Raw genomic sequence first — 8802 nt, 5'->3', positions numbered from 1 at the left:
AGAGTGTACACACACGCGCCAGCGTGGCACTCTTTCCCAAGGGTGACATCATTAAAAGAGGGCGTGGCCAGCCTGCCGTTATCAGGGGCGGGGCCAGGACGTGTTCCACACGAGATAAGGCACGTCTGGGCCCTCGGCCCAATCAAAATGGAGAACACGGCAGCCCCACCCTGCTGGGGTCTCTCGCCCCTGCGGACGGAGCGAGGGATTAAGGAGTCAGAGATGGATGTTGGGGAGAGGCAGGGAGAAAGATAGGGATGAGGGAGAGAGGGATGAGGACAGAGTGAAAGATGTGGGATGAGGGGAAGAGAGGGATGGAGGGAGAGAGGGATGAGGAAGGGAGTGAGTGAGTGAGTGAGTGAGAGGGGGATGACAAAGAGAGGGATGAGGGACAGAGAGAGGGATGAGGGAGGGAGACAGAGGAATGAGGGAGAGGGAGGGATGGATGAAGGATCTGTGGTGGAGAAAGGAAAGCGAAAGAGTTGAGCCCTGCTCCTTCTCTGGCCTGCCCTGGGAGATAACCCTTATCATGAGGGAAGCTATGTCATGTAAGCTACCACACGCACCCACACACAATATACACACACACCAGCACCATGACACTCAACTTTACCCAGCATCGCCCCCTAGGTTCATTAGTGGAACTACAACAAGGTCATTTCGTGAGCCAAGCTGGGTTGTTTGCAAAACAATTGCAAAACAAAGACCAAAAACAAGCCATGACGACTCTTGTTTGTGTAGCAAGTTTGTGTAGTGTGTACATGCGTGCGTGCCAGAGTGTGTGTGTGTGTGAGTGAGTGTGTGACTGTGTGCGTGCGAGTGAGTGTGTGCATGTGAATGTGCGTATGTGACCAGAGAAAGAGGAAGTGTTCACACCCAGGGCCTCAGTGTAAGAATGTCAGGCCGATGATGTAACTGTTCTTCAGACTGGTACAGTGTTGCTGCTGAAGCTGCTCTCTGCCAAACACACACTCTCTCTCACATCCCACACACACTCAGAATGCAAACTCTTACACACACACAAAGGAAAAATCTGAAATAGATGCTTTTTCCAATTTAATTGTTAGTTGTATCCACCCGGCACCAACTACATTTGTTGTTGTTGTTGGTGAGTGTGTGTGTGAGTGTGTATGTGTGTGAGTGCAGAAAGAGAAGAGGGCAGAACAAACACAAGACAGCAGAGAGAGAAAGAGAGTGGGAGAGAGAGAGAGCGGGGGAGACAGAGAGAGAGCAGAGACAGAGAGACAGAGAGAGAGAGAGAGAGAGAGAGAGAGAGAGAGAGAGAGAGAGAGAGAGAGAGAGAGAGAGAGCAGAGTCAGGGTTTTGGCAGGAAAATGCCCCCTAGAGGCCAGCATGCAGACTGTAATGACAGAACAGAGTACACTGTGTTGAGAGTGGTGAAGAGGACAGTGTGTGCTAAGCAACCCCCCTTCGCACCCCCCCCCTCGCACCAACCCCCTGCCTAGTCCAGGCCCTGGGGGAGGGGAGGGGGGAGGATGATGAAATCAACAACATGAGGATGCTGAATGCATTCCTCTCTGATTGTACAATACCGGGTTTACTGTGTGTAGCAGTGGTTAGAGCATTTGACTGCAAATCAAGGTTGCAGGTTCAAATCCCCCCGTATGTAAATGAAAACATTAGTGTTACATTGTAGTGCCATGTAGTTCAGTGTTCCATGAGAGGCCCCCAGTCTCTCTCCGCACACACACACACACACACACACACACACACACACACACACACACACACACACACACACACACACACACACACACACACACACACACACACACACACACACACACACACACACACACACACACACACACACACACACACACACACACACACACACACACACACACACACACACACACACACACACACACACACACACACACACACACACACAGACATGCGCACACACACACACTGTTGGCCATGTTGCTGAGGGTGTGGGGGGGGGCCACGGCGTGGGGGCCAAGGTGTGGGGGGCCAGGTCGGCCATGTTGGGTTGGAACAATAGAGCAGGAGGCCCAGATACCAATCATGCAGGAATGTGGAAGAGGAAGCAGGGAACAATACTCAGCGTTCCTCTGCTGCTCAGGGTTCACACACACACACACACACACACACACGCACACAGCATCATCACTCCCTCCCTCACCTTTCCTGACCCTGATGCTCTCTCTCACTCTCTCCCTCCCACCTTTCCTGGCACCTTTCATCCAGGTCCCACCCTCTTTCTCTTCCAGCCATAACCCTCCCTCCCTCCTTCCCCTCTCCCACCCATGATAACCCTCTCTCCCTCTGTCTCCCTCCCTCCCTGCTCCACTGACAGCAGGGTCAGAGAGAGCTGCGTCCAGGTCTCGGCAGCAGCAGGGTGGTGTGGCCAGTGATACTGGAGCGCCCCCCGGTGGTCAGGACATGCACTGCACCGGGGAGGTCAGGGCGTCGCACAGTCAGCGTTTCCTGATGCCACAGAATCCAACGAACACTCCCCTGTGTTATATACACTGGCCTGCAGAACTGTCCGCCTGTCTGTCTGTCTGTATGCCTGTCTGTCTCTCTGTCTGTCTGCACAGAATCCATTCTTCAGTCTAACACAGTCAGTGCCTCTCGTGTCAGGACCCGAGGTCAGCCTTAGGAGCCTCGACAGTGGCTAACCATCGCTCCTAACAAACGAAAACACGACACGCGACCGATCACAAAGCCAAGTTCTCAGACGTGGTTCACATGCTACACAGAAAGCACGAGGCCGAACCGAGGCGGCCACGTCGGTGTCCACCAGCAGTTTTGCTCGAGCAGAACAAGCAAAGGCTCACGGCTGATCGACAAACGTGTCGCACTCTAATGCCCAGCCAGGAACTCCCGCCCCCCCTCCCCTCCAGAGGGTGAAGTTGGACTAATCCACCGTTCCCACAGTGCTTATCTGAGCATGGAGGAGGGCGATCCCCCCCCCCCCTTCCCTCCCTCCACCCCCCAGAGAGGAGGTGTGGCCTACCTTCAGGCCATAGGGCAGCGGCCGGGAGGGGCAGGAAGCACGGGTCCCACGATGACACTGCGATCTGGAACACACAGGAAACGCATCATCTCTCAGACACCAAAAACGACATGGTTCACACAGCAACGACCAGACACACTAACCCTATCTTCATTTATTAAATATACAGCACTTGACAGAGTCAGAGGTCAGTGTAGCAGTACCCAGGTCAGAGGTCGGGGTACCCCAGGTCAGCTAGGTTCTGCTGCAGCCCGGTCCGGCCGGGCAGGCAGAGAACAGCCAGGATTAAAACTTCCTGAGCAGTAATCTGGAGATTACCCCTCCCTCCCACGACCAGTTACATAAGATTCTACCTACTAGCTCAGTGATAACCAAGACACCTTTCCGCTCAGTGATAACCGAGGTACATTCGAGCGAGCTCGTACCTGAAGCTGCTCTTCCATCACACCTCATTCAGGTTGCGTAACATTTGAGATTTTAGAAAACACTTGCTGCTGGATTGTAAAAGACGGGAACTGATAGGGGGATTCCTTTGTTCTGGAATTTTTAAGACTCAATTCAGAGCAAATGCATTGGGAGAGAAACATTAGGCTACAAGTCAGACTGAAAGCGTCTGCTAAAAGGAATACATGTAGACTATTAAGACGTCAGCCAGTGTGAGAATGTGTGCGTTTGTGGTTTCAGAGCATACTAGAGGGCTAAAAGTGTGAGAACAGGTCAGCACTGTCACCAAGTTAAAACTGAAAACACCCAGAACTGACGGAAACCACCCCCCCCCCCCACACACACACACACACACACACACACACACACACACACACACACACACACACACACACACACACACACACACACACACACACACACACACACACACACACACACACACACACACACACACACACACACACACACACACACACACACACACACACACACACACTGTGCGTCTAACTTGGTGACAGACTTGTGAATAACAGAGCTGACTTCCTGCTCGCTCAGCTGCTCCAGAAACCCATCAAGCCATGAGAACACTGGGGAAACAGAGACCGCAACACACACAGTCTCAGACACACACACACAGTTCCAGACACACAAACAGTTCCAGACACACACAAGTCTCAGAGACACACACAAAGTCTCAGACACGCATACAGTTTCAGACACGCACACAGTGACACACACTAAGGTCATGCTCTATATATAGTGGCATCACAGCAGAAGAAGAGAGGTAGTAGTCACATCCCCAGCAGGAAGTTCTGCTCATGTACCAAACATGTACACACACACACACTTATATACACACACATATATATAGGCCTAGTCCCAGCTGAAGTAGAGACAGGTAGGGTCCTGGTCATGAACAAACACGGTTCACACACAAACGCACACTCACTATATCTAATCCCAGCTAGAGAAGAGACAGGTAGGTTCCTGGTCATGAACCAAACAGTACAGTGCAGCTTGTCTCCAGCTGGGAGAGAGAGAGGGGAAGTACAGACTACCCAGACCAGACCACCTTGATGACTTCATGTATTTGTTTAGCAGACTCTTCTACCCATCATAGATTTGAACCTGCGACCTTTGCAATCAAGTCCTCGAACCAATGAGCTGAACCCCTCTACCTTCCAGTGAAGAGGGTCATTCCAGTCCTCACACACACGCGCGCACATTCCTAAACATGGCTTCCATGGGTTATGCTTGAACAGTTGAGTTCTCCCAAGCAGATGCGAGCGTGCGGGAGAAACCGACTCGTTTCCACCCGGATCCCCCAGCGGCTAATGACAGGCCTGGACGCTGTGTAATCACTAGCGCCAACGGGCCAGGAAACAGGGAGATGCTATCCTGACGGACAGGCCTTTCATGTGACTGCACAGACAGAAACGATATTTGAATGTTTAAAGAGCTCTCCCTCCCACCATGAGGGACTTCCAAAACAAGATACGAGAGAGGTGTCCCCAGGTTTACACACACACACACACACACACTCAGAGACACACACAGACACAGATTCACAAAGAAAAACACAGGGACACACACAGCCACACAAACACACACAGCCACACAAACACACACAGCCACACAAACACACACACAGAGAGCTGGAGGCCCAGGCAGGTCTTCTTCTGGAGAGGACAGGGTGGTTTCTCTGGTGAAGTCAAACATCAGTTGGGCCAAGCCGTTCCCAACCCTTACCGAGCCAAGAATACTTGGCCCTGCCAAGGCTCAATTATAGGCTATTTTGAGCTAAAGCCGCCTTTCTGTGTCGCAGAAAACAACCTCTCAGTGCATCTAATGAGAAAGAGCCTTTTATTTTCAGAGTGGCACAACTTTACAGGGAGGAGTCGCTCTAATAGGGAACAGCTATGCATGCGTGTGCGTGTGGCTGTGCGTGTGGCTGTGCGTGTGCAACCCCTTTCTAAAGTGGCAATAGCGCCTTTTCTCAAACTACCATGCAAAGGTTAGCAGCTTTTTAACGTTTTTCCTTCCTGCTGCGGTTCAGGTTAATTATTTAGCTTCAAGCAAACAGACACACAGACACACACACACACACACGCACAGAGAGCCAACATCAACAATGTGGTTCGACAGGAGCTGGTTAATAGGAGCACAGCAGTGACTCACTTCCTGTCAGCCTGATACGGCCCCCGGGTCACCTGGGGTCAGAGGTCACAGGAGCAGGTGTTGCAGGTGAGACAACAACACACCCAGGTAGAGAGCTCCCTCAGCATGCACACGTACAAGGAGCCCAAATCCAGGCTGCTACACATGCCAGGCTAAAGACCCTGTCTGATTGGCTGAAAGCGACACAATGGTGGAAGGGGCGAAGCACATCCTCTTGTCTCCTGCCGATGGGTGAAACAGGACAATTGTTCCTCAACACTGACCCACACTGCAGCCAAAAGGGTCACCTGACCCGCGCGTTAAAACCCACATACTTGTTAAACGCCAAGCGTCGCTTGCATAACTGACCGTCATTACAGAATGAACCGGAAGGGCCTCGGAGAGAGGCCAGACTTGCTGCTCGCTCGGCCCTGCGGGGTTACATCATCATATTTTAGTGGTCACCTCTGGACATGCATGGGAACTCTGCTGTAATCCTGGTGCGGGGAAGGGGGGGGGGGAGTCAGCCTAGAAGGAGAACAGCTTACGGGGGTGGGTAGGTCTACTCGGCCTGGTCTTTCATCCCTACTTTCATCAATGCCATTAATGTCTTACTGGACAGAACCAAACACATTCCCCAGAATTATGTCCCGGATAATCGCTGATGGACGAGCCCTCTGCAATCAGGACAGATTCCCAGCAGTTTCTATGGACATAGACTGTGTGTGTCTAGTATACGTGCGTGTGTGTGTGCATGTCTGCGTGTGTCTATGTCTGTGTGCGTGTGTCTACAGTACGCGTGTGTGTCTATGTGTGCGTGTACACATCTGCCCCACCAGTGGCTTGTCCAAACAGGGATGTGGGAGGATCACAGACCTTTGGTCTGGATTGGACAGAGAGGGAACCCTCAGTGGATCTCACTCCTCACCAGGGATCACATACCTGACCAGTCACACAACTATAAAAACTGTGGTTTTTGTGGCAAGTTATGGTAATAACGCTGTCTCAACAACACTATGGTTTAGTGTTACGTGAACTATATACACGATATACAAACACATCTCTATCTCATGAGAGAGAGAGCGAGAGAGCGAGAGAGAGCGCGAGAGAGAGAGCGAGAGAACAGAGAGAGAATAGAGACAGATCAGACAACTGTTCATGGAGCCAGCGATGCCCTGACTCTGCTGCTCTCTGAGTGCTTCTCTGTAGAGCTCCGAGAACCCGGCATCAGATCAGATAAAGAGTTTGCATGCGTCCATCTGTCACCGGACAGCTGACGTCACTAAACGTGTTTATGCAACAATGAAAAGGGCACCAAAGGTCTTGAATTAATTGGCCACTGATTATTCTGAGCCTGAGCAGCGTTCACACGAGGCATGAGAAAGCCAGACAGACTGAGACGCTCCTCCTCTGGACCAAGAAGCCCTTGTGGTCTTCAGCCTACGTCTGAAATAGCTGCCCCATCTCCAGCTCCCTCCGGCCTCCCTGCTGTCCCACCAGATTCCTCCGCCAGCCAGAGAGTTCCAGTCTAACTGCTCTCTCCACACAAAAAGAACAAGTGCACTATTGTGAGTCTTGTTTGCTGCACTTTTAACAGCCCCTGATAACAAAATAATCATAATAATATAGGTTGTTCTCCAAATATACCGCACCAAATAGACCTGACACGCAACCCTTTCCAGTGTCACAGGCTTTGCAGACCTGCACAGAAAAGGCCTGGAGAGATTCTACGGGTCACATCTCAATTATCTAACATCTATCTTGTCTACATCTGAAAACTACTGCTCAAAGCTGACTGACTCTCGTGTTTAGATGTTTCACGGTTATAGATAATATTCAGGCAGTAATACACCAGGTTATGAAAATTAATAAATGCTGTGATTTATTTATTCATTACTATTGATGGACAGATACTGGTTGCTTTAACAAACTACGAACCCCCAACGTTATTTCACTTACATGTCTAAACAATCAGTTTGACAGTTTTTATCGTTAGCTAGACTACCCTTTTCAAAAAGGGAACACGCCGTTTTAAGTCATGACGTAAACAAACTCTCTAGGCCACTTTCTTCAACTAGCAAAGTAACCTACGGTCTATGTATAAATGTGTATTGAGCCACATTAATGTACATTACTAATATAAATGCAGTTAATAGGTTTGATAACAATGCCTTCGCTGCTGTGATTGAAGCTAGCTAGGGTAGCATAGATTCTTCTGCCTGCAACAATAATCAGCTAACGTTACTTAGCTAGCGTAATGTGGCTAGCTTGGCTTTGTCAAGGCAAGTGGACGGGGTAGGAGGGTAAAACGCTTTCTAGCCACTGTGGTTAGCCGGACAGCTTGTCATAAACATAATAATTCACTATCTACATTAATGACATTAACCTACACACAGGCCAACTGAACAGGCGCTTGGTGCAGAAGTGCGTTAGCACTAGCTTGCTACCAGTCATGAATTACCCTCGCGCTAGCTAAGTCTACTGGTGTGGCTTCTGTTCTGACTAGCTAGCTTTACGAGGTGACGATAATAAGTTTATATAACTTCGTTTTGGCTCTGTCGGGTACTCGCACGTCATATGGCAAGGCGGAGTACACAGAAGTCAGATACTTTTTACAGATTAAATGTAGTTTTAATCTGAATTTGTAGCACTGCACTTGATTGTTAAAAAAGGGTTTAGAAAGTGGTCGGACAGTATAAATGAAGTTCTCAGGAACGGTATTTGAAGGGGTGTATGCTTACATCACGAATCTGTCAAAGATCTTTATCTTGTGACAGGTAGGGTCAGAATCATTTATCCAGGGTCATTGTTTCACACCAAGTTACAGCTAGGTACCTTTATATTACTGCTGTCGCATACATGTTGTGATATGTTATAGTGATAGGATACTCAAGGAAGTTCTGGGGTGTAGTCAGAAGTTACCCGGTAAACCGTGGGGCGGTACGGGTATTCTAAACGATATCCTTTAGCTAGCTTAGCTAACCCCGCAACTCGAGGATGTTTAGCTGGTGAGATCGTACTGTCCGCCTTGCTTACCTCTTTAAAGTGCGCTTGGCTTGCTTGCAATCCAACTCCTTTCGCCGTGGGTAGCTTTTTCCAACCTTGAAACTCCTCTATTGCTCGGCCCGCAGAAGGGATATTTTACCATTTGTGTACGTCCTCGCCTCCGTATTCCCTTATTGAATTTAGAC

The sequence above is a fragment of the Osmerus eperlanus genome, chromosome 24 (assembly GCF_963692335.1).
Source record: "Osmerus eperlanus chromosome 24, fOsmEpe2.1, whole genome shotgun sequence".
Classification (NCBI taxonomy): Eukaryota; Metazoa; Chordata; class Actinopteri; order Osmeriformes; family Osmeridae; genus Osmerus; species Osmerus eperlanus.
This window is presented reverse-complemented; position numbering follows the sequence as displayed.